The following is a 26,001-nucleotide window of genomic DNA, read 5'->3' on the forward strand; positions in this document are numbered from 1 at the left end:
AAGAAATTAAGAAAAGTAAAAGCAGAAATTAACAATTTAAAGAAAAAGTAGAATTAGCAAATTAAAATTCAGCTGGCTTGTTTCCTGAAAAAAATGAATAAAATATAAAAAGGAATAAAAAGGAATAAAATACAAAAAAAAAAAAAAGCCCTCCCAATAAGACTGTTCAAGGAAAGAAAGAGAAATGAACAACGTTAGAACATCAGGAATGAGAAGGGAGATATAAGCACTGGTACAAACAAGATTAACATTTACAAGAGAAAGCTAGTCTAAATTCTTGGTACTCAAATTGTGGTCTACAGACCAGCAGCCATGGTTTCACCTGGGAGCTTGTTAGAAACACAAACTCACTGGGTGTGGTGGTGTACGCCTATAGTCCCAGCTAGTCAGGAGGCTGAGGTGGGAACATCACTTGAACCTGGTAATTTGAGGCCACAGTGAGCTATGATTGCACCACCGCACTCCAGCCTGACCTGGGCAAGAGAGAGAGAGACCCTGTCTCAGAAATAAAAATGAAAATAAAAATAAACACAGATTTTCAGGCACTACCCTAGGCGTACTGAATCAGAATCTGCATTTTAGCAAGATCCCCAGGTGATTCATCGGTACTTCAATTTCTCTAAATCAGTGATTGTCAACTTTGGCTCCATACAGTAATCACTTTCAGAGCTACAAGAAAATGCTCTCAAAGATTCTTATTTCACTGGCCTGGACAGCAAGACTTTTGAAGACTACCAAGATGACACTAATGTAAAGCCAGAGCTGAAAATCACTGCTCTAAATGATTCTTTGCAAATAAATTTTAAAATTTCAATGTAATGACTGACTTTTCAAAAAAATATAGTTTCTGGGGAGAGGAGTAATTACATTAAAATGTGATACATCATCTGAATAAACCACCAGTCACAGAACAACCTAAAAATGTGTCAAATAGCCTCTCAAAAGACAATGGAGTCCTCTGGCTCCACTGCACATTCTTTCTGGAAGGAACATACCCTCATCCTGGGACTCAAAAAATTTTTAAAGAGAAAGTTTTTATTATGAGCAGTTTATAATAAAATTACTAATCACTTAAGGAAACAAAGCAATGTAGGTAAAAGCCAGAGACAGCAGAACCAGGACTGTAAAATATATAGCCATTAGAATCAACAGCTACAGAGTAATAAGAAAATGTTACTGTGTTAAAGAAGTCAGACAAATACGAAAATATGAATAAAGAACAAGCAAATTTAAAAACATAAAGAACTCATTGAAATAAGTAATAATTTAAATAAAACGTAAACATTACATAGCAGATTAAACACTGGTGAAGATTAAACACTGTAAGGTGAATTTTTAAAAATCTAGAATTAAGAAGTAAGAAACAGATGATAATATGAAAGACAGGTGAAGGGTCAAAGAGAGGATTGAGTGAGGAAGGCTAGCCAGAGTTCTAGAAGGAGAAAAAGAGAAAGAATGGATTAGAGCAATATTTGAAGAGATATTGTTTGAGAATTTCCAACAGTTGATGAAAGGTTCTGATCAAGATTTTCATGATGCCCAGAAATTCCTGAACAGGATAATAAAAATAAATCTACATCTAGACTACTCTTAGTGAAACTGTGGAACACTGAAGACAAGCAGAAGGTCTCAAAAGCAGCTAGAGAAAAAAGATTTGCTTCTAAGGAGTAGCAACCAGACAAATACTTGATTGTCAGCAACACAGGAATAATACCTTACATGTGCTGACAGGTATTTTAGTTAAAATTTGTAGGCTTTAGTGATGGATTGGGTATGAGATAATGAAGGAAGCATGTCAAGAATATCGTCAAGAAATACAAAAGATGCCTTCACTGAAATGCAAAAATACTGAAAGAGATCCAGGCTTGAGGGAGAAGTTTATGAATTTGCTTTTGGACAAGTTGAATATGAGGTGCTTTTCAGACATCCAAAAGAAGATGAGGTTCCTTTTCCATGCCATCATCTATCTCAGTTTCTAGCTTGTCTAAAAGCATATTACAGGAAACTTGATCAAATGTCTTGCTGAAATGGACTCAGTACTCTGCAACAATCCCTTGTCCTGTTAGAAATGAAGTTTGGTGTAAATCGATTTTGAGTTGTAATATGGCTCTTACTGTGTAACTTTGAAAATAATATACTCAATGTTGAAGCACCTCAATTTTTTCATCTGCATCATGGTAATAAAATTATATATTAATGACTTACTGAGGTATCACGAGGACTAAAAAAAAAGTCTGAGAAACATTTGCTACATAAAATGCCACACAAATCATTATCTATCAGTGATTTGTAACTTCTCAGAATCTTTTTCCCTCCAAGTGCTCATTCATCACCTGTTTCATAAACTGTCTTTCCAGAATGTTATTGGCATTGATTTTAAGCAGAATCCACTTCCTTTTCACTTTTGAAATTTGGAATGACATTGATCTCACTTTGAGCTCTTAAGGCCTATCTTCAGTTTGCTATCATATTTGCAAGTTATTTCTGGGCCCTGGATATGATTTGGCTCAACTGGCAACTTGAAGTCAGTACAAAGCGCCTGTGTGCTCTTTTGTTTTAATTTTATCTATCTCCTGTCTTGAGTTCCAGTGTCTTATTTTAAGTGGAAAATAGTCTCTTCCTTAGAAAAAGTGGAAGAAAAAAGATGTTAAAGAGGTCTGATTTTTCCACTAGCATCTGTTATCTAGCATTATGCCATCTGCCCCAAGCAATGTTGTTGTTCCTTATTTATATTGCCCTGGAACATAATTTCAGACAACATTTAGTTTGAATGTCTTACGTAATTATGAGCTTTTCTGTATATGTTTTTAATAGATCTCTGCCATTTAATTTTTATGTTCTTTTATCTTTAGGGTATGCTTTTCAAAAATATGAATTCTTCCATCTTTAGTTTGTTGTTTGTATGTTTATATGAATGAATGCACAGATGAATGAAACAGAATTTTCCATATATCTATATTGGTGGGTTAAGATGTCTTTCCTTTTCCCGTCTATCGAGGTCATTCACAATTATATTATCAATTGCTTTCCATTTATACAGTCTATTCCTTTTGAAGTTGTATTCCATCATGAATTTGACCTTTTGATAATGTATACATTTTTTCATATGTTTTAGAAACATATGCTTTCCTGAAATCCTTTTCTGCATCTGATTATGCCCAACTTTTCGTTCCTTCAGTTTTATGAATTCTGAGATGATTGCTTTCTCTAAAGGTTTCTGTCACTTCAGTGTCAAAGTGACTTTTTAGTTTTGATGTCTGATCTCAGCTGGGCCAGCTAGGATGACTGGTTCTCTCTTTCCATTTGTTATTTTATCCTGAGCTTCTTCACAGCATGACGGCCTCTGGATTCCAAGAAGAACATGAGTAGAAGCTGCAAGGACTGTTGAGGTCAAGGCTCAGGGTTAGGCTGATAGACTCCAGCTTGATAAGGGATGCTACAAAGAGCTGGTGACCACATTTAATCTATAATATATGCTCTTTGTCATTTATTTTCACTTATTTTTAAAATAGTTGTTGATTGTACTGGGCTATGTGATCTAGAAACCTAAAATAAGTGAAAGCAGTGGAATCATCAAAATCTTGGCACTCTTTTATTTTCTGTTATACCTTTTTGTATTCAGGTTTAGTGCTCTTAGCAGAAATCCTCCTTCTGGCAGTGGTTTGGCACAGAGAAACTGGTTATTAGTGATAAACTCAGTTAATATATTTTGGAAACACTGATTGAGAAACAGTGGCCATATGGGTCCCTTCTCTTCAGGAGATAGGACAGCAAAGTAGTTTTTTCACAGATAAGCTAATTACATCTGCCAGTGGTTTAGATAACTGCTCTAAATTTGTTTCACTTACTAATTTTCAAACTTTGATGTGATATCAGTGTATTAAACTAAAACTCAACACCCCCCCCCGGCTTTAGCTCCATGTATGATCTAGAGCAGGGATCCCTAATGCTGGCTGGACACTGAAACCACCTAGAGAGCTTTTTGAAAACTACACTGTCCCAAGATTGTCATGTAGTTGGGTGAGTGAAGGGGAAGGAGGTTGGTGGAATTCAGTTGGGAGTATTTTTTTCAAGGTTCCAAGTAAATCTAAATACATTCAGAATAGAGAAGCACTACTTTAAACAGGGGTTTCAAAGTTTTTTCTGTAAAGGGCCAGATTGTAAATATCATAGACATTGCAGATCATAAGCTCTCTGTTGGAAGTACTCAACTTTTTAGTACAAAAGCAGCCATTGGTCTTAGGTCAAACTAATGAGCATGGCTATCTTTCAATAAACTTTGTTTATGAACATTAAATTTGAGTTTTATATATGTAATTTTCACATGATAAAATATTATTCTTTTGGGTTGTTTTCCAACATTAAAATACGTAAAAACCATTCCCAGCTAATGGACCATACAAAAACAGGTGTGGGGCCTGATTTGGCCCACAGGTCGTAGTTTGCTGACCTCTGTTCTAGAGGATTCTGGCAAAAGTTCTCTACTTTCACTAAAATGCTTCTCTCAAAGACAGGAAAGAGGTTTTCATCATCTTTATAAAACTGTCACTTTTCAGTCACTATGATGTTTTTCTTTTTAAACAGCTTTATTATGGTATAATGTACATGCCATAGATTTAACCTATTTTAAGTGTACGATTTAATGATCTCTAGTAAATTTATAGAGTTATACAGTCATCGCCACAATGAAATTTAGAATATTTTCACTATCCTCAAAAGTTCCCTTTTGACCATTTGCATTCAGCCTCTTACCACCCTGGCCCCGGGTATCCATTACTCTACTTATTTTCTCTGTAGATTTGCCTTATCTGGACATTTCATATGTATAGGATATACATCATCTTTTGCACATGGCTTCTTTCATTTAGCATGCTGTTTTTTAGTTTCTCCATGTTTTAGCATGAGTCATTTATTCCCTTTCGTTGTCACATAGTATTCTATCACATGGATATACCTCATTTTGCTTATCCATTCACTTAATGGATTGTTTTCAGTCCCTAGCCATTATTTAATGATATTTGCTGTTCTGCAGCCTCTGCTGGTGATACCCAGGCAAACAGGGTCTGGAGTGCACCTCCAGCAAACTCCAACAGACCTGCAGCTGAGGGTCCTGACTTTTAGAACGAAAACTAACAAACAGAAAGGACATCCACACCAAAACCCCATCTGTATATCACCATCATCAAAGACCAAAGGTAGATAAAACCACAAACATGGGGAAAAAACAGAGCAGAAAAGCTGAAAATTCTAAAAATCAGGGTGCCTCTTCTCCTCCAAAGGAACACAGCTCCTCGCCAGCAACAGAGCAAAGCTGGATGGAGAATGACTTTGACGAGTTGACAGAAGTAGACCTCAGACGATTGGTAATAAAAAACTTCTCCAAGCTGAAGGAGAATGTTCGAACCCATCACAAAGAAGATAAAAACCTTGAAAAAAGATTAGGTGAATAGCTAACTAGAATAAACAGCATAGAGAAGACCTTAAATGACCTGATGGAGCTGAAAGCCATGGCACGAGAACTACGTGACACATGCACAAGCTTCAGTAGCTGATTCGATCAAATGGAAGAAAGGGTATCAGTGATTGAAGATCAAATTAATGAAATGAAGCAAGTAGAGAAGTTCAGAGAAAAAAGAGTAAAAAGAAATGAACAAAGCCTCCAAGAAATATGGGACTATGTGAAAAGACCAAATCTACCTGAAAGTGATGGGGAGAATGGAACCAAGTTGGAAAATGGAAAACACTCTTCAGGATATTATCCAGGAGAACTTCCCAAACCTAGCAAGGCAGGCCAATACAGAGAATGCCACAAATTCAGGAAATACAGAGAATGCCACAAAGATACTCCTCGAGAAGAGCAACTCCAAGACACATAATTGTCAGATTCACCAAAGTTGAAATGAAGGAAAAAATGTTAAGGGCAGCCAGAAAGAAAGATCAGGTTACCCACAAAGGGAAGCCCATCAGACTAACAGCGGATCTCTCAGCAGAAACTCTCCAAGTCAGAAAAGAGTGGGGGCCAATATTGAACATTCTTAAAGAAAAGAATTTTCAACCCAGAATTTCATATCCAGCCAAACTAAGATTCATCAGTGAAGGAGAAATAAAATCCTTTATAGACAAGCAAATGGTGAGAGATTTTGTCACCACCAGGCCAGCCTTACAAGAGCTCCTGAAGGAAGCATTAAACATGGAAAGGAAGAAGCGGTACCAGCCACTGCAAAAACATGCCAAATTGTAAAGACCATCAATGCTAGGAAGAAACTGCATCAACTAACAAGCGAAATAACCAGCTAACATCATAATGACAGGATCACATTCACACATAACAATATTAACCTTAAATGTAAATGGGCTAAATGCTCCAATTAAAAGACACAGACTGACAAATTGGATAAAGAGTGAAGGCCCATCAGTGTGCTGTATTCAGGAGACCCATCTCATATGCGGAGACACACATAGGCTCAAAATAAAGGGACGGAGGAAGATCTACCAAGAAAATGGAAAACAAAAAACAGCAGGGGTTGCAGTCCTAGTCTCTGATAAAACACACTTTAAACCAACAGATCAAAAGAGATAAAAAGGCCATTACATAATGATAAAGTGATCAATTCATCAGGAAGAGCTAACTATCCTAAAAATATATGCATCCAATACAGGAGCACCCAGATTCATAAAGCAAGTCCTTAGAGACCTACAAAGAGACTTAGACTCCCACACAATAATAATGGGAGACTTTAACGTCCCACTGTCAACATTAGACAGATCAACAAGACAGAAAGTTAACAAGGATATCCAGGAATTGAACTCAGCTCTGCACCAAGCAGACCTAATAGACATCTGGGGAACTCTCCACCCCAAATCAACAGAATATACATTCTTCTCAGCACCACATCACACATATTCCAAAACTGATCACATAGTTGGAAGTAAAGCACTCCTCAACAAATGTAAAAGAACAGAAATTATGACAAACTATCTCTCAGACCACAGGGCAATCAGATTAGAACTCAGGATTAAGAAACTCACTGAAAACCGCTCAACTACATGGAAACTGAACAACCTGCTCCTGAATGACTACTGGGTTCATAACAAAATGAGAAGGCAGAAATAAAGATGTTCTTTGATACCAGTGAGAACAAAGACACAACATACCAGAATCTCTGGGACACATTTAAAGCAGTGTGTAGAGGGAAATTTATAGCACTAAATGCCCACAAGAGAAAGCAAGAAAGATCTAAAATTGACACTCTAATATCACAATTAAAAGAACTAGAGAAGCAAGAGCAAACACATTCAAAAGCTAGCAGAAGGCAAGAAATAACTAAGATCAGAGCAGAACTGAAGGTTCTGAAGATAGAGACACAAAAAACCCTTCAAAAAATCAATGAATCCAGTAGCTGGTTTTTTGAAAAGATCAACAAAATAGATAGACCACTGGCAAGACAAATAAAGAAGAAAAGAGAGAAGAATCAAATAGATGCAATAAAAAATGATAAAGGGGATATCACCACCGACCCCACAGATATACAAACTACCATCAGAGAATACTATAAACACTTCTATAAAAATAGACTAGAAAATCCAGAAGAAATGGATAAATTCCTGGACACATACACCCTCCCAAGACTAACCCAGGAAGAAGTTGAATCCCTGAATAGACCAATAAGAGGCTCTGAAATTGAGGCAGTAATTGAACATCTACCAACCAAAAAAAGTCCAGGACCAGACAGATTCACAGCCGAATTCTACCAGAGGTACAAAGAGGAGCTGGTACCATTCCGTCTGAAATTATTCCAATCAATAGAAAAATAGGGAATCCTCCCTAACTCATTTTATGAGGCCAGCATCATCCTGATACCAAAGCCAGGCAGAGACACAACAAAAAAGAAAATTTCAGGCCAATATCCCTGAAGATCATTGATGCAAAAATCCTCAATAAAATACTGGCAAACCGAATCCAGCAGCACATCAAAAAGCTTATCCACCATAATCAAGTTGGCTTCATCACTGGGATGCAAGGCTGGTTCAACATATGCAAATCAATAAACATAATCCATCATATAAACAGAACCAAAGACAAAAACCACATGATTATCTCAATAGATGCAGAAAAGGCCTTTGACAAAATTCAGCAGCCCTTCATGCTAAAAACTGTCAATAAGCTAGGTATTGATGGGACATATCTCAAAGTAATAAGAGCTATTTATGACAAACCTACAGCCAATATCATACTGAATGGGCAAAAACTGGAAGCATTCCCTTTGAAAACTGGCACAAGACAGGGATGCCCTCTCTCACCACTCCTATTCAACATAGTGATGGAAGTTCTGGCCAGAGCAATCAGGCAGGAGAAAGAAATAAAGGGTATTCAATTAGGAAAAGAGGAAGTCAAATTGTCCCTGTTTGCAGATGACATGATTGTATATTTAGAAAACCCCATCATCTCAGCCCAGAATCTCCTTAAGCTGATAAGCAACTTCAGCAAAGTCTCAGGATACAAAATCAATGTTGAAAAATCACAAGCATTCCTATACACCAATAACAGACAAACAGAAAGCCAAATTATGAGTGAACTCCCATTCACAATTGCTCCAAAGAGAATAAAATACCTAGGAATCTAACTTAAAAGGGTTGTGAAGGACTTCTTCAAGGAGAACTACAAACAACTGCTCAACATAATAAAAAAGGACACAAACAAGTGGAAGAACATTCTATGCTCATGGATAGGAAGAATCAATATCAAGAAAATGGCCATACTGCCCAAAGTAATTTATAGATTCAATGCCATCCCCATCAAGTTACCAATGACTTTCTTCATAGAATTGGAAAAAACTACTTTAAGTTCATATGGAACCAAAAAAGAGCGTGCATTGCCAAAACAGTCCTAAGCCAAAAGAACAACTCTGGAGGCATCACGCTACCTGACTTCAAACTATACTGCAAGTGTACAGTAACCAAAACAGCATGGTACTGGTACCAAAACAGAGATATAGAGCAATGGAACAGAACAGAGCCCTCAGAAATAATACCACACATCTACAACCATCTGATCTTTGACAAACCTGAAAAAAACAAGAAATGGGGAAAGGATTCCCTATTTAATAAATGGTGATGGGAAAACTAGCTAGCCATATGTAGAAAGCTGAAACTGGATCTCTTCCTTACACCTTATACAAAAGTTAATTCAAGGTGGTTTAAAGACTTAAAGGTTAGACCTAAAACCATAAAAACCCTAGAAGAAAACCTAGGCAATACCATTCAGGATATAGGCATGGGCAAGGACTTCTTGACTAAAACACCAAAAGCAATGGCAACAAAAGCCAAAGTTGACAAACCGGATCTAATTAAACTAAAGAGCTTCTGCACAGCAAAAGAAACTACCATCAGATTGAACAGGCAACCTACAGAATGAGAGAAAATTTTTACAATCTACCCATCTGACAAAGGGCTAATATCCAGAATCTACAAAGAACTGAAATTTACAAGAAAAAATAAAACAACCCCATCAAAAACTGGGTGAAGCATATGAATAGACACTTCTCAAAAGAAGACATTTATGCAGCCAACAGACACATGAAAAAATGCTCATCATCACTGGCCATCAGAGAAATGCAAATCAAAACCACAATGAGATACCATTTCACACCAGTTAGAATGGCGATCATTAAAAAGTTAGGAAACAACAGGTGCTGGAGAGGATGTGGAGAAATAGGAACACATCTACACTGTTGGTGAGACTGTAAACTAGTTCAACCATTGTGGAAGACAGTGTGGCGATTCCTCAAGGATCTAGAACTAGAAATACCATTTGACCCAGCCTTCCCATTACTGGGTATATAAAGGATTATAAATTATGCTGCTGTAAAGACACATGCACACGTATGTTTATTGCGGCACTATTCACAATAGCAAAGACTCAGAACCAACTCATATGTCCATCAATGATAGACTGAATTAAGAAAATGTGGCACATATACATCATGGAATACTATGCAGCCGTAAAAACGGATGAGTTCATGTCCTTTGTAGGGACATGGATGAAGCTGGAAACCATCATTCTGAACAAGCTATCACAAGGACAGAAAACCAAACACCACATCTTCTCACTCATAGGTGGGAACTGAACAACGAGAACACTTGGACACAGGATGGGGAACATCATACACCAGGGCCTGTCATGGGGTGGGGGGAGGGCAGAGAGATAGCATTAGGAGATATACCTAATGTAAATAGTGAGTTAATGGGTGCAGCACACCAACATGTCACATGTATACATATGTAACAAACCTGCATGTTGTGCACATGCACTGTAGAACTTGAAGTATAATTTAAAAAACAAAAGAAAACTTACTGAATCTTAGTTTATAATTAAAAGCAACACTAAAACAGCAAGTGGATTGTATAGAAGAATGAAAGTTTTAAGTATTAATTCAATATAATTAAATATTGTATAACATAGGTTGAATAACTGAGAGCAGAGTTCAACAGATTTATATCTGAAATCGTTTTTCTTCTGAATGGCAGTGCTCCTGTCTAGCACCATGGTGTTCGTGATTCCTTATCAACTTAGTGTCCCCCATGTGAGCAGGCTGAATTGAGCACTTGTGATGCCAGGTACAAAACAGGTAGGAAAAAGACTTTGTTGTGTAAAGCAAAGAAGGAACTGGCATCAGCTTCCTGAGCCTTCATACATCTCCCATTCCCAATCTTTAGGAAGGCCTTTCTCTTGGTTCTGGCATTATCCCTGGGAATGAGTGGGATCAGCAGTGGATGTGACCGTGACTTGTTCCTCCAGTCCCCGTCACTGGCTTAGGGAACATCATAAGAGCCAGTGGGTATGGCTCTTAGAAATACGTGACCAGTGAAACTCACTAGTCCCATCTCTTGCACCTAGTTCAGTCTGTTTATAGTGTCACTCCCTTTCCCCCATTCTTTCCTGCACCTCCCCAAAGCCCATCATATCTAAAGTGGGAATCAATTCTCACTGAACATTTATTCCTGAGACTTTCTTGTAAAAAACACATGAGTCCTATTAATAAACAATTGTTTAATTTTACTCAGGGAGGCAAAGTTTAATAATAGCATGCAGTAAACTTTTTGCTAATGATTATGATTGTTCTTTTTCCTTCTTTTCCCTAATCATGGGGGGAAATGTAGTTCATTAGCAAGTTGACCTGCTGTCTTGTTTTCATTCACCAAGCAGAACTCTGAAGAATTGATTCAGCTTTGCAGAGGAACAATATTATATTAAGACAGCACTATTTCTACAGTTAAACTAGCATGACTAGCTTATAAATCAAAGCAGTGCTATTGGCGCCACATATATGTGTTGTGTATTTCTTTTGGCAAAGTTACAACTTTAAAGAATTGACATTTTGGATCACCATGTGGTAGTTTAGCCATAACCGGTTGCTAATGAGGGAATCAAGACAGAGGCAGATGTTTCCTTAAATGTGAGCTTACATAAGCCACTTTAGTCGGTTCTGGTTTTAAACAATTGCATTTCTTGGGGAGCAAGTTGTACACTGGATCTTCCTTCTGAAAATTGATGCCTCCCCCTCATGAGTGTTGTGCTGTGCAGACAGGAACCTCATGCTGAGGAAAAGTGTAACTTTGATTGTTGCTGCTCTTTTAATGTCATGCTAAATGGAATGGCACTTCACAATCTCTCAACCACAGCAGTTTCCTCTTCTCATTCAAATCTAAGATACAAGCATTTCCCCATCCAAAATGTTTATTTGGCAGACTGGTGCAAGTTGAATTCTGGAAGGAAATCTAGTTTTTAAAAATGTCTTAGAACATTATGTTCAGGGTTAAAGTCAAGGACCATATTTCCTACACATGTTGTTTTTCAGGCAATTTACCTTGAGTTTTTTTGTGGAAGAAGCCAGAATGGTGCTTACAGGTGGAAGGAAAATGGTAGCAGTAGACCCAGAGAGCAAAGAGATCCACATGCATTTCCTTGATAATTATTTTATTCATTTATACTTCTGTCTTACTTCAGAGAGGATTTGAAGTGCCTTGCTGATGTAATCCCAGTTCTGCTGGAAGAGATAAGGCCAAAGGAAATAAAAGTGGAGAAACAAGAAGAGATCAACCCATGTTACTCTAAACTGAATCACTTGCAGTTCCCACGATTTGCGAGTCCCATTTTCCTCTCGTGTTCTGGGAGTTCAACCAGGAAAGGAACGTGTTGAGTCTGGATTGTTGAGGCCCGAGAGTAAGGCACTGGGTTTGAAGGACAAAATCAGCCACACTGGCCTTACTTCTGGAAGACCCCAGATTTGGATTTTGGAATAACCTGTTACTAGTCAAGATATCTAATGTCAGAAGACCACATAACTGCATCTTTTAGTCCTATTCTATTATGTCTACTCTTGAAATTAGCTCCAACAAGATACATTTTCCTATTTTGTTTTGAGATATCTGCTTCTCATTAGAACATCAGCCAGCCACACATCTTGCATTAGGACCTTTAAGTCAGCAAGTAGGAGATTAAAGGGAATTAAATGCAAGCATTTCAGGTAGGCCCAGGGAATAAGGGCATTAGGTCGCAGGTTACCTGGATGGTGCAACAGGGTTAAAATTATCTCTATATGATCCTGTTTCATGAACAGAAGATGAATGGACTCTCTTAAAAGACTTTACAAGACCAGTTAAGAGCAGGATAGTATAGCATGGTAATCGACACTCTTGATGTCTAATTCATCTGGGTTCAAACTGGAGATGAGCCATTTTTTAGCTGTATGACCTTGAACAAGTGGCTCAACTTCTCAGAGCCTGTTTGCCCATCTGTAGGATGGTTATAATAATACCACCCATTTCCAGATTGTTATGAAGGTCAAGTAAAATTATGTACATAAAAATTTAGGCATCACCTGACACGTGGTAATCCCTCAGTAAGTGTCAGTGGTTATTGTGTCTAAACCCCTGACATGTTGTTATTGTAAGTCTGCATCTTCATTGCTTAAGGAACTGAGTGGCTATTAGGAGGAATTAAATTCCCTGTCAGTCTTCTAGGAAATAATTTGGAGATGGATAAGGACCCCAAAGCACTAATGGCTACATGTTCTCTGGGCTAGTTTTTTTTTTTTACTTGTCCAATGAAGGGATGGGAATTGAGGACCTATAAAGTTCATTCTCATGTGAAAATTATCTCTGGGTGAAAGGGTGCTTCTTTGCTTGTCCAGAGATACACGTTTCCTCTGAGAAGGGCCTAAATTGCATTGCAAAATGGAGAGTTTCAAGGGCTGTAGTGCAGTTACTTCTTCACAAAACATTAGCCCAGATTGTTCTCCCACCCAGGGCTTTTCAATCCTTGGACAAGGGTGTAAAGGCATCCCTAGGTCTTAGAGAATCAGGGTCTCATGCTTTAGAGCCCTAAGTTGCTGAGTGTGGGCTGTGACTTAGAATCACTGTGTAGGAAGGTGAAAGAAAATCTGCCAGCCCATTCTTGGCCAAGATGCTGGATTTGGAAGCCAAGATTTACTTGACTTGCAAACAGTTTCTGTGTTACAGAGTGGTAGAATTATGGATGATTGATTTTTTTCAATTTAGTTTTATATTTTCAAGTTCTCATACATCAGTATTATGAAAGAACGTACACATAAGACAAAGTAACAGTATATTAATAAAGTTATGTGCAAATAATTCAATAAGCTCATGTATTAGAAGGGGCTCATATCACCTAGATGTTATAGAAATGTAAACAGAAAAGGCACACACTTTGGATTACAAAGGGTCTGGATTTAGATCCAGTATCAGCACTTTCCGGGTGACCCAGTACCAGGGCATGTGGTCTTGTTTTCTGCAAAATGGGCAGTGCTTACCTGATTTGGCAGCTGTGCAGATTAAATGAGATGATGTGAGTGAACAGCCTGGCAGAGTCAGTTTCTGTTTCTTCTCCCTGTTGGGGGAGTATTTGATGGTGTGAGAAATGAGCTATGAACAGTTCATCAAGACTGATATGTAAAGTGAAGATAACTCAGTTTGTTGTCAGTTAAGCCTATATGATCTCTTTTTTCTCATCCATCCATCCATCCATTCATCATCTTATTTATTCATGCATACATGCATGCATTCGTTCACTTATTATTTCATCCCTGTTATATTGTGTGTCCTACAGTGAGCAAGATGCTGTTGATGCAGCGATGAATGAAATAGGTGACTTTGTTTGGAACTTGTGAATTAATATGCAAATGCAAGAGTGACCCCCTGATTCTTAAGCACTATCTTGTGTGTTGCTATTTAAACATAAAAACATGATCACAGTAAAAACATAAAGCTTAGTCCTTGAATTAAAGATGCCAGAAGGTTGATATTCTACATGTCCAAAGTTGAATATTTATGTATATGTGAACATGTGTATATTTATATTTCTGATAATCATATATCTGTCTTAAAAGTAAAAGCAATATTTTTCATGTGATTTCTCTCATTTGCTCATGGTTTGCAGCTTATTTTACTAATATAGTGACATATTCATATTATGTGTTAGAAATCTACATTTGCAAAGATCAGCTAAGTTTATGTTTAAGACTGAGAATAGTCTGGAAGGATTGTGTCTAGCCAAATACATTTTTATTCTCAATTTTAAAACTCAGTATTAAAATAGTTTACTGTCTTCTATTTTCTGTATACTATCTGGGGCAGTATGTGGTGCTGAGTGACTTAATATTTTAGATTTCTTTTTCAGCTGTACATTTAAATTCCTTTCTTATTTTAGTGCCTTTCTCCCAAGAATGTCACCTGATGCATTTAAAATGGGAAAAATACTTATTTTCATCTTCTTTAGCTTTCTTTTCCTTGATTAATTTTTAGCCCTTAATTATCATTATGAGCAACTGGGATTCTATTTTGTTTCAATTCAGAAAAACACTTTGCTTTCTACTACTTCCAAAGTATTTTAAGCAGTATGAAGAGTTTTAAATGGTACACATGATAATATAGCAGGTAAGAAATTGCTGGCATGAGTTTCAAACGAAGAGACAATAAGATGTTGTGCAATGGACCATTGATAAAGAGGTGGCAGCATGGGGCTCCTCACAATTGTGTTTGTTATTAGAGCCAGAACATGAGAAGAAATCACTTCTCTGCTCTCTAAGAGCCTTCTCTATTAAGTTATTAGGTTACTATAGATAAATTCTTAACACCTATCCAAGGTCTTAATTCTTCCCTTTCAAAACTGTGTGAAGGTCGGTTTTTGTTCATGGCAAAGTCTTGTTTCGATGTTAAACTCATTGCAGAATCACTCTGAGGCCTGGCTGCAGTGCTGTTTATAAAATCCTTGCTTCAGGGTCAGGCTGCAAGTAAAACATAATTTAGAAGAGCTTTTGGCCTTTCACAAAATTGTCATGAACCTTTGAAGAAGAACTTGGAATTATATACTGCTTTGTAGCATACTGCAGTAGAATTTCATAGTTGTTTTTATGGGCCATGACAATTTTTGGAAGGTGCTTAAAACTTTTCTTATAATCTTCATTTAATGTGTATATTCATCTGATCATTATAACTGCTTGGAGAATCATTGGAAGTATAAATATCTTGGGTCATTTTGATACAGACATTTTCTAGTTTTGAAAGGAAAAGGGACAGGCATTGAGTAATAGTTTGATAAAGTATTTAATGTACAAGTATAGAGCAGTAATAATTCTTTATAATTTTTCTCTCCATGTCTTTCCATAAATTTTCACAAATGCATGAAGTGCATTTGTGAACATGTTAGTATTAAACTGATTAATATTGTGACCCAATTGAATTTTTTTATGTACGTTTCCGTAGATCCCCAAAGCCTCCAAGTGTACTGATTTGGATGATTTTATATACATTCCTTAAGACCATTTTCTGGTAGTCATATAACTCTGAATTGCATTAAAAGAAAAAATAAAGCATTTTATAGAACTAAGTGTGATTTTTCTCAATTTAAACTCTGCATTCTGCCTATTTGGAGCTACTTAATGATTTGCTGTGTCATTTCCACTCTTGAGTCAGTACAGCTTTATTTTTTTAGTTAATTATAGCAATTAAGAATATATTTAAAATCTCAACTCTTTGATCTTCCTAGTAGATAGTTTTATTGGTCGGGGTCAGATAGAACACCTGTAGGAGATATATATTGGGAGATTTATTACAAGGAATTGGCTTATGTAATTTTGGGGACTGACTAGCTTGATCATAATCCATGAGGCAGGTCATCAGGAAGGGCAGGCTGGAACCCTCAGGCATGAACTTCCACTGACTTAAACAGGCTTTTTCGGATTATCTAGGATAAGTCCTCTTACTTAAAATAAACTGATTATAGGTTTTAATCACACCCACAAAATACCTTCGCAGCTACACCTAGATTAACGAATACCTGGGGACTGTAGCCTAGCCAAGTTCATACATAAAATTGACAATCACAAAATTTAAATGAAAAATATTTCAAATTTAGCAAAATAATATAGATTTCTACATAATTGTATACGTTTGATATCAGTTGAAACTAGTTGTTCCTTTTGTGGTTGCAATGAAATATACATTATAAAAGTGAATATTCAAGTCCCTATAATCTTGGGCCAGGGAAAGGCCATTAGCAAGATGATGTGGGTGGTTGCCCCTGAGCTTCTGTCCCTGTAGCTAGGGCAAACAGGTGGTTACTCCAAGATCTCAAGGTAAGTACACCCCAGCCTATTCTGTCTTCTCTCTTGCTTCTCAGAGCTAGGCTTTCTGAAGGGCTCTGTCCAATAAGTGGAGAGGGATTTCCTTGGCTGTTTAGAGTGTATCTATTGCCAAATAATTATTAAAAACAGCCAGGCTTAAGCCCAGAAGCTTAGGAAGCCAAGGGAGGGCACCCTGAGTTTTACCAAGAATACTGAAGATATTAAAGGAGAGGTTCTCCAATGGTTACCAGAAAACAGGTTACAGATAATATGCACTTGAAAACTGAATGACCACTATATTTTCTTCTGCTCCAACTTCAAGAATAGTAGCTTCTTTTTTTTTTTTTTTTGAGATGGAGTCTCACTCTGTCGCCCAGGCTGGAGTGCAGTGGCCGGATCTCAGCTCACTGCAAGCTCCGCCTCCCGGGTTCACGCCATTCTCCTGCCTCAGCCTCCCGAGTAGCTGGGACTACAGGTGCCCGCCACCACGCCCGGCTAGTTTTTTGTATTTTTTAGTAGAGACGGGGTTTCACCGTGTTAGCCAGGATGGTCTCGATCTCCTGACCTTGTGATCCGCCCGTCTCGCCCTCCCAAAGTGCTGGGATTACAGGCTTGAGCCACCGCTCCCGGCCTTCTTAAAGGCATAGATTATATATTCTCAGAGCATGTAATAGTGAATAGCATAGATATCAGTTAGTGTTCCAGCAGTAAATAGTACACCCAAATTAGGATAAGGTGAGGAGGGGTAAACCAAAAGTTTTGTTTAAAAAGGTGTGGGCCTGCTCTAAAGAAACCCAAAATAATAGTGTAGTACCCTATAGCCATTATTTTCCTCAGTCGGTGGGGTTAGGAAAGGGAGAGATTACTGAAAGCATAAAGAGAACACCTAGGACTGAGCGTTGCCCTCATAGGTGCTGTGACCTTTGCTGAAGTGATGTAATTAGTCCTCTGGAGAGGGAACCAAGGGAGAAGAAATACGGTACTCTGATTCTGAAAATCCACGTCACTTTCTCCCTCTAATCACCTGCCAGAGTTTCCAAATGGCTGAATCCACCAAATATCAGAGGGCCAAGGGCCCACCAATGTGATCCCTCCAAATTAGCCACCTGAGGGCACAATGGAGAGTGGACCCAGAGGGGCACACAGGAGATAGAAGGCCCTTCACTCACATTATACAGCAGCTCCAAGCATGTGAGCCTGAACAAGCTATGTCATTTCTCTGAGCCTCAGTTTTCTCACCTTAAAATAATGTAATCATAGTTATCTGGCAGGGTTATTTAGGGGCAGATAGTATATGTAAATGTAAATTACTCTTTTTTTAAACTTTTATTTTAGGTTTGGCATATATGTGAAGGTTTGTCATGGGGGTTTGTTGTAGAGATTATTTCGTCATGTAGGTATTAAGCCCAGTACCCAATAGTTATCTTTCTGCTCCTGTCCCTCCTCTTATCCTCTCTGCTCAAGTAGACCCCAGTGTCTGTTGTTTCCTTCTTTGTGTTCATAAGTTTTTATCACTTAGCACCCATTTGTAAGTCAGAACATGCGGTATTTGGTTTTCTGTTCTTGGATTAGTTTGCTAAAGATAATGGCCTCCAGCTCCATCCATACAAAAGACAGGATTTTATTCATCTTTAGGGCTGCATAGTATTTCGCGGTACATATGTACCATATTTTCTTTATCCAGTCTGTCATTGATAGGCATTTAGGTTGATTGAAGTCTTTGCTATTGTGAATAATGCTGCAATAAACATTTGCATGCATGTCTTTATGGTAGAATGATTTATATTCCTCTGAGTGTATACCCAGTAATGAGATTGCTGGGTTGAACGGTAGTTCTGCTTTTAGCTCTTTGGGATATTAACATACTGCTTTCCACAATGATTGAACTAATTTACACTCCCACTAACAGTGTATAAGTGTTCCAATTTCCCTGCAACCTTGCCAGCATCTGTTATTTTTTGACTTTTTATAATAGCCAGTCTGATTGGCATGAGATCGTATCTCATTGCGGTTTTTATTTGCATTTCTCTAATGATCAGTGATAGTGAACTTTTTATCATATGCTTGTTGGCTACATGTATGTCTTCTTTTGAAAAGTACCTTTCATATCCTCTACCCACTTTTTAATGGGGTTATTTGTTTTTCTCTTATAAATTTGTTTAAGTTTTTTATAGATGCTGGATATTAGATCTTTGTCAGATGCATAGTTTGTAAATTTTTTCCTATTCTGTAGGTTGTCTGTTTACTCTGCTGATAGTTGCTTTTGCTGTGCAGAAGTTCTTAAGTTTAACTAGATTGCACTTGATTTTTGCTTCTGTTGCAATTTCTTTTGGTGTCTTTGCCATGAAATCTTTGCCTATTCGTATGTCCAGGATGGTGTTGCCTAGGTTGTCTTCTTCTAGGGTTTTTATAGTTTTGGTTTTCACATTTAACTTTTTTTTTTAAGATACAGTGGCATGATATCGGCTCACTGCAACTTCCACCTCCTGGGCATGCCTCAACCTACCAAGTAGCTGGGATTACAGGCACATGCCACCACACCAGACTTTTTTTTTTTTTTTTGTAAAAATGGGGTTTTACTGTGTTGGCCAGGCTGGTCTCAAACTCCTGACCTCAAGTGATCCACCTGCCTTGGCCTCCTGAAGTGCTGGGAATACAGGTATGAGCCACCACACCTGGCCACATTTAAGTCTTTAATCCATCTTGAGTTGATTTTTGTGTATGGCGTAAAGAGGGGGTCCAGCTTCAGTCTTCTGCATGTGGCTAGCCAGTTATCCCAGCACCATTTATTGAATAGAAAGTCTTTTCCCCATTGCTTATTTTTGTCAACTTTCTTGAAGATCAGATGGTTGTAGGTGTACGGCCTTCTTTCTGGGCTCTCTATTCTGTTTCATTGTTCTATGTACCTGTTTTTGTACCACTATCATGCTGTTTTGGTTACTGAAGCCTTGTAGTATAGTTTGAAGTCAAGCAACATGATACCTCCAGCTTTGTTCATTTTGTTTAGGATTGCCCTGGATATTCAGGCTCTTTTTCTGGTTCCATATGAATTTTAAAATAGTTGTTTTCTATTTCTGTGAAGAATGTCATTGGTAGTTTGATAGAAATAGCATTGAATCTGTAAATTGCTTTGGGCAGTATGACCATATTAATAATATTGATTTTTCCTATCCATGAGCATGGAATGTTTTTTCATTTGTTTGCATCTTCTCCGATTTCTTTGAGCAGTGTTTTGTAATTCTCATTGTAGAGATCTTTCACCTCCCTGGTTAGCTGTGTTCCTAGGTGTTTTATTCTTTGTGTGGCAATTATGAGTGGACTTGCCTTTTTGATTTGGCTCTCAGTTTGGCTATTGTTGGTGTGTAGGAATGCTAGTGATTTTTCTACATTGATTTTGTATCCTGAAACTTTGCTGAAGTTGTTTATTGGCTGGAGGAGTTCTGGGGCCGAGACTGGGGTTTTCTAGATATAGAATCATGTTGTCTGCAGACAGGTAGTTTGACCTCCTCTTTTCCTATTTTGATCCCCTTTATTTATTTCTATTGCTTGATTGCCCTGACTAGGGCTTCTAATACTGTGTTGAGTATGAGTGGTGAGAGAAGGCATCCTTGTCATGTGCTGGTTTTCAAGGAAAATGTTTCCAGCTTTTGTCCATTCAGTATAATGTTGGCTGTGGGTTTGTCATAGATGGTTCTTATTATTTTCAGGTATGTTCCTTCAATAAGTAGTTTATTGAGAGTTTTTAACATGAAAGGGTATTGAATTTTAGTGAAAGCCTTTTCTTTTTTTTTTTTGAGACGGAGTCTCGCTCTGTCGCCCGGGCTGGAGTGCAGTGGCGCGATCTCGGCTCACTGCAAGCTCCGCCTCCCGGGTTCACGCCATTCTCCTGCCTCAGCCTCCCGAGTAGCTGGGACTACAGGCGCCCGCCACCTCGCCCGGCTAGTTTTTTTGTATTTTTTAGTAGAGACGGGGTTTCACCGTGTAGACCAGGATGGTCTCGATCTCCTGACCTCGTGATCCACCCGTCTCGGCCTCCCAAAGTGCTGGGATTACAGGCTTGAGCCACCGCGCCCGGCCAGTGAAAGCCTTTTCTATGTCTATTGAGATAATCATGTGGTTTTTGTCTTTACTTCTGTTTATGTGATGAATCACATTTATTGATTTGCATATGTTGAATCAACCTTGTATCTTGGGGATGAAGCCTACTTGATCATGGTGGGTTAGCTTTTTTGTTGTGCTGCTGGATTCTATTTGCAAGTGTTTTGTTGAGGATTTTTGCATCAACATTCAACAAAGATATTGGCATGAAGTTTTCCTTTTTTGTTGTGTCTCTCTCAGGTCTTGGTATCAAGATGATGCTGGCCTAATAGAATGAGTTTGGGAAGAGTCCCTCCTCAATTTTTTGGAATGGTTTCTGTAGGAATGGTACCAACTCTTCTTTGTACATCTGGTAGAATTTGGCTGTGAATCTATCAGGTCCCAGGCTTTTTTTGGTTGTTAGACTGTTTATTACTGACCCAATTTTGGACCTTGTTGTTAGCCTGTTCAGGGAATCAGTTTCTTACTGGTTTAGTCTTGGGAGAGTGTATGTGTCCAGTAATTCATCTGTCTCTTCTAGGTTTTCTGGTTTCTGTGTGTTCATTACTCTTAACAATAGATGGAGCTTCACACAGTGGCAATTGTTGTAGCCAGTGAGGTTTATCTGAAGCACAATTATTGCTAATTGAAAACTTTTCCCAGTACCCTGCTGTGATGACTTGAAATAGAGTTGGCATTGACAGTTTTTGACAGTCTCCGCAGAGACTAAATTAAAAAAAAAAAAAACAGTAGATAGCATTCAGTATAATAACTGCTACTGTTATTATAGTTGTCACCACTGTTGTTACCTCAACTAATTCATAAAATAGATAAGAAGTTCATTTCACAACAGGGAAAGAGGTAAGAGATTGAGGAAGCATTTTGTACTGTGTTAGAATAACTCTAGCATCTTACATATGTGTGTGTGTGTGTGTGTGTGTGTGTGTTAACCTAAACTCTGATCATAAGACAAAGCCCCCCATCTCCTTTCAATGCTCCTACTGATCATACATTTCTACTTTTCCCTACTTATTTGCCAGAGATAAAAAGAAAATTAGTAAACTACCCCAGTTCGAATTCCATTTCCCTCCAGCCTACCTAATGATGGAGAATTTAATGACAGAAAGTGGCTGAAAGATTTGGGATCAGTGGGGAGAAATTGTGACTAATGCACATTGTTTTACTTCATAATTACTACAATGTGATTTCATAAAAACTGTATTAGGCAGATAATAACATTGTGAGTTGTAATTGTGTCTACATATGTAATTTCTTTTCTCTGTAGTATTTAGGATTATAGGGAGGATTTATAGATATGTAGGGAAAAAAGTAATTTTTTGCTTAACACTCATATGTTCTTAGTTGAAACAGACACTTGTAATAACAACAACAGCAACAACAACGAAAAAGCAGATTAATAAGGGAAAAACAGAAATTTGTTAACGTGCATATTTCATACATACATGGGAGATACCTAGAGAAGGAGTAATTATCAAAGAGGTGACTCTGAATTGCACTTTATATAACATCTTCAAAAAGAACAGTAAATTTTTAGAGAAGTGACAGAACAAAGAAAATGGACTTTGAGTCTCAGGGGCTGCAACTTGTGGGAAGGCAAATAAAGGCTAGTTAGTTCAAGTTTGTTAATGTAGATTCCTCTGGTGCCATCTTCAGGTCCATAAGGGTCTACAGTTTTCATTGGTTAGCTTTTGTTCTTCCTGGTAGAAAGGGGAGATGGGATATATTATGTTTTTGTAAATTTATGTCCTGATTTAAGGCAAATAGAGGGAGGGCAGAGAGCTCTCAGGTATCTGCTTCTTTCTTGCCTTTAGCTCAACAATCCTCCTGTCAAAAGGTGTATTGGGGGTGGCATATTATGGCCTCTCACAGTTACAATAGTATAGATAATAGCATATATATTGATAGCCTAGATTACTATGCTTTACTTAAAAATACAGTTTAGATCATGAATCAAATAGAAAACCAGATGGAAGCATTTTAAAAATTCATCTTGGAGATGGTTCAAAAGGTATCTGTTGTCCTTGCACAAAAGAAATCTGTACCTTCAAGGTCCCGGGAACACCAGCGATAGCAGACTGATTTGGCATCAGGTGACCATGTGCTAACTGGGAACAGGACTTCTTAGAGATCACCAAGAAATCACCTCATTCTTTAGCCTTGGTCACATAATTAAATTTGAGTCGAATGCTCTAATCTTTAGATGATTTTGAATTAAATTCTTATTTATACCTTATGACAAGCACTCTGTTCTGTCTTCGTGGATGAGACTCCCAGCTGTGAATAAAGCCAGGTTGGAGGTTTTGCTACAGTTTATCATATTATACCTATGAATGATTCATGTGCCATCTGTTGACCATAAATCCAGTTAAGGAATTCTAATAAATGTACGATTTCTACTTCCTAGAGTAAAGCAGAATTGGCATTTACAACCTTCCTTAGCAATAAAATGCCAGTAAAAATATAATTGACACTTATGGTTCTTTGCTATTCCTAAGCATTAATCACCTTAAAACACAGTATCAGGTGTCTGTATTTCCATGACTATTAGCTACAAAATGTTGGCAACATGTTAAACTTCAATTACTTTTTATAATATCTTATATTCACATGAGCAAGATTTAATGACTCACAAAGACAATTTGGAATAAATACAGATTATTCACCCTGGAATTTTCTCTTTCAATGGGAATAATGATTAACAACACTGGTTTCTTCTCTGAAGTAGTAATTTTTGGTAGTTTAGTTCTTATTCAGAGTGCACTGACAATGTGATTATTATTAGTACCTCTGTCTTTCCCAGCATGCAATTATTTGCATATTAATTTAACTTTGTTATTGGGTGAAAATAGCACCATATCAGCAGAGGGATATGATTTTAAAGTATCAGTGACATGAAATAATTTTAACGTGGAACTAAACTTTGTTATGATTCTAAATTTACTTTTAAAAATAACAAATATTGCTTTTTATGACTACAGATTATGCTGCACAAAATAAGGAAATACATTTCGTCTAAAAAGTATCAAGCCCCAATCCTATTTCTGTTATTTTGACATTTTTTATTTGAATATTCACTCTCAGTATTTTTTGACATAGGGACGTGTTCTAACTATGCTTCGACAGATTAAAATGGTAACACATAGGCCGGGCGCTGTGGCTCAAGCCTGTAATCCCAGCACTTTGGGAGGCCGAGACGGGCGGATCACGAGGTCAGGAGATCGAGACCATCCTGGCTAACACGATGAAACCCCATCCCTACTAAAAATGCAAAAAAAAAAAACTAGCCAGGAGAGGTGGCGGGCGCCTGTAGTCCCAGCTACTCTGGAGGCTGAGGCAGGAGAATGGTGTAAACCCGGGCGGCGGAGCTTGCAGTGAGCTGAGATCCGGCCACTGCACTCCAGCCTGGGTGACAGAGCAAGACTCCTCTCAAAAAAGAAAAAAATGGTAACACATGGGAAGCTCACACAGCTAGACTGGGAAATAGAAACAGGTGTTGCACTCACCTGCCATTGTTTTCTTTTTCCCCCTTTCATTTTTTTTCTTTTAAAATGAAAGAATGGGTCCTTCTTTCCATAGTGGCAGTGAAGTTAGAGTACATTGACGGGCTTCTTCTTTGGACCAAAAAATAGTCCATGCCCTGCAAATCTTGATTTTATCTCTTGGTGCAACTGATGAGTAATGTGACTCTTTATCATACTGTCTGTGTTTTAGAAGTAGAAATAATAAAATACATGTGTAATAAGACTAATTTTGTAAATAAATAGAGAATGTACATATGTGTGTTCATATTGATTTTTAAAAGATCTAGAGGGAATATTCATAAATATTAAAAATATTCTGTATGTTTTTGTTTTCTCTTTTGCACTTTATATTCTAAATTTCCTTTAATCATAAAAAGTTTATTTTTTTAAAAAAAGGTGATAAGTAAGCAAAACTGCCCACTTCCTTCCTCACGTTATCCACTAAGGAATGCCTCCAAATAAAACACTATAGGCCGGGCTCGGTGGCTCAAGCCTGTAATCCCAGCACTTTGGGAGGCCGAGACGGGCGGATCACGAGGTCAGGAGATCGAGACCATCCTGGCTAACACGGTGAAACTCCGTCTCTACTAAAAATACAAAAACTAGCCGGGCGAGATGGCGGGCGCCTGTAGTCCCAGCTACTCGGGAGGCTGAGGCAGGAGAATGGCGTAAACCTGGGAGGCGGAGCTTGCAGTGAGCTGAGATCGGGCCACTGCACTCCAGTCCGGGCAACAGAGCGAGACTCCGCCTCAAAAAAAAAAAAAAAAAAAAAAAAAAAAAAAAAAAAAACACTATAGAAGTGAGAGAGGAAGTGTGCATTAAGGAGGAGTCCATGCCAAGGACTAGGAGGGAAGGGGCAAGTCTTCAGGCCAGGATCAGGCTTATTCAGCACACTGAGAGCAGATCTCTTGGGAGAATATGGGACCCTGAATCAGCTTCCAGAAACTGACAGGGAATTCACACGGCCCCCAGTTGACTATGGGATTGTTATTGCCTTTGGACAAGGATGCTCTTGTTGATATGACCAGTGTATTCTCTGATGCATTCCCAACCTGATGTTTGTTTAGTGCCTGAAGAGCCAGGCAAAACTCACTCCGACTGCCTTTGGCATCCACCTCCAGAGGAGGGATGTATTGTCCCTATTAAAAGTGCTTGGCATGGTAACTTTGGGTTAAACACAATTGGGTGGAAGCTAGTCTTGTGAAATAGAGATCTGCATAAAACTTGAGAGGGTAGAACAAACAAGGAGCAAATATAGAGAGTCAAATCCATAAACCTTGAGGCTAATTTCTAAATCAACATTTATTCTTCTACCCTATGTACCTTCTGACCTCCTCCTTTGTAATTTCTTCAGACCCAACCTTCCAGGACCCTCATATAAAAATATTTCTCTCCTTTTCCTGAGATGGTCAGTGCTGGTCACCACCTTTCTATATAAGGGTCAGCTTTCCCCTCCTTTGGGTTTGTACAAGAAATCGTTCATTTATCAATGTCTGTGGAGCCCCTGTTATATATGTCTGAGGTCCTGGTTAGGGTAAATGTCATCACATATCCACACAAATAACGCCCATTTATTAACAAAAAAAGACTTTCCAACCCTCATCTCAACAGGACCCCGATATACAAATTCACTGTGTAGTTAGGACTGCAAACTTTAGCCCTTCTAATGTGGTTCTAGACCCAGACGTGGTATCATGTTGCTACTGATGAGCGCTAGTCTTAACTGATGCCCTTGAATT

At 38.1% G+C, this 26,001-nt stretch overlaps 1 protein-coding gene and 1 non-coding gene across 2 annotated transcripts in view; both read left to right on the top strand.

Moving 5' to 3' along the window:
• Positions 1–26,001, top strand: part of MYRIP (myosin VIIA and Rab interacting protein) — a 427,956-nt gene that overhangs the window by 145,943 nt on the left and 256,012 nt on the right. The gene's annotated exons all lie outside the window — the stretch shown is intronic.
• LOC117084549 lies at positions 21,305–21,446 on the top strand. The gene has a single exon (XR_004437487.1). It is a non-coding gene; the product is annotated as a U4 spliceosomal RNA (small nuclear RNA).

Source organism: Trachypithecus francoisi, unplaced genomic scaffold, assembly GCF_009764315.1.
Source record: "Trachypithecus francoisi isolate TF-2019V2 unplaced genomic scaffold, Tfra_2.0 Lachesis_group0, whole genome shotgun sequence".
NCBI lineage: Eukaryota > Metazoa > Chordata > Mammalia > Primates > Cercopithecidae > Trachypithecus > Trachypithecus francoisi.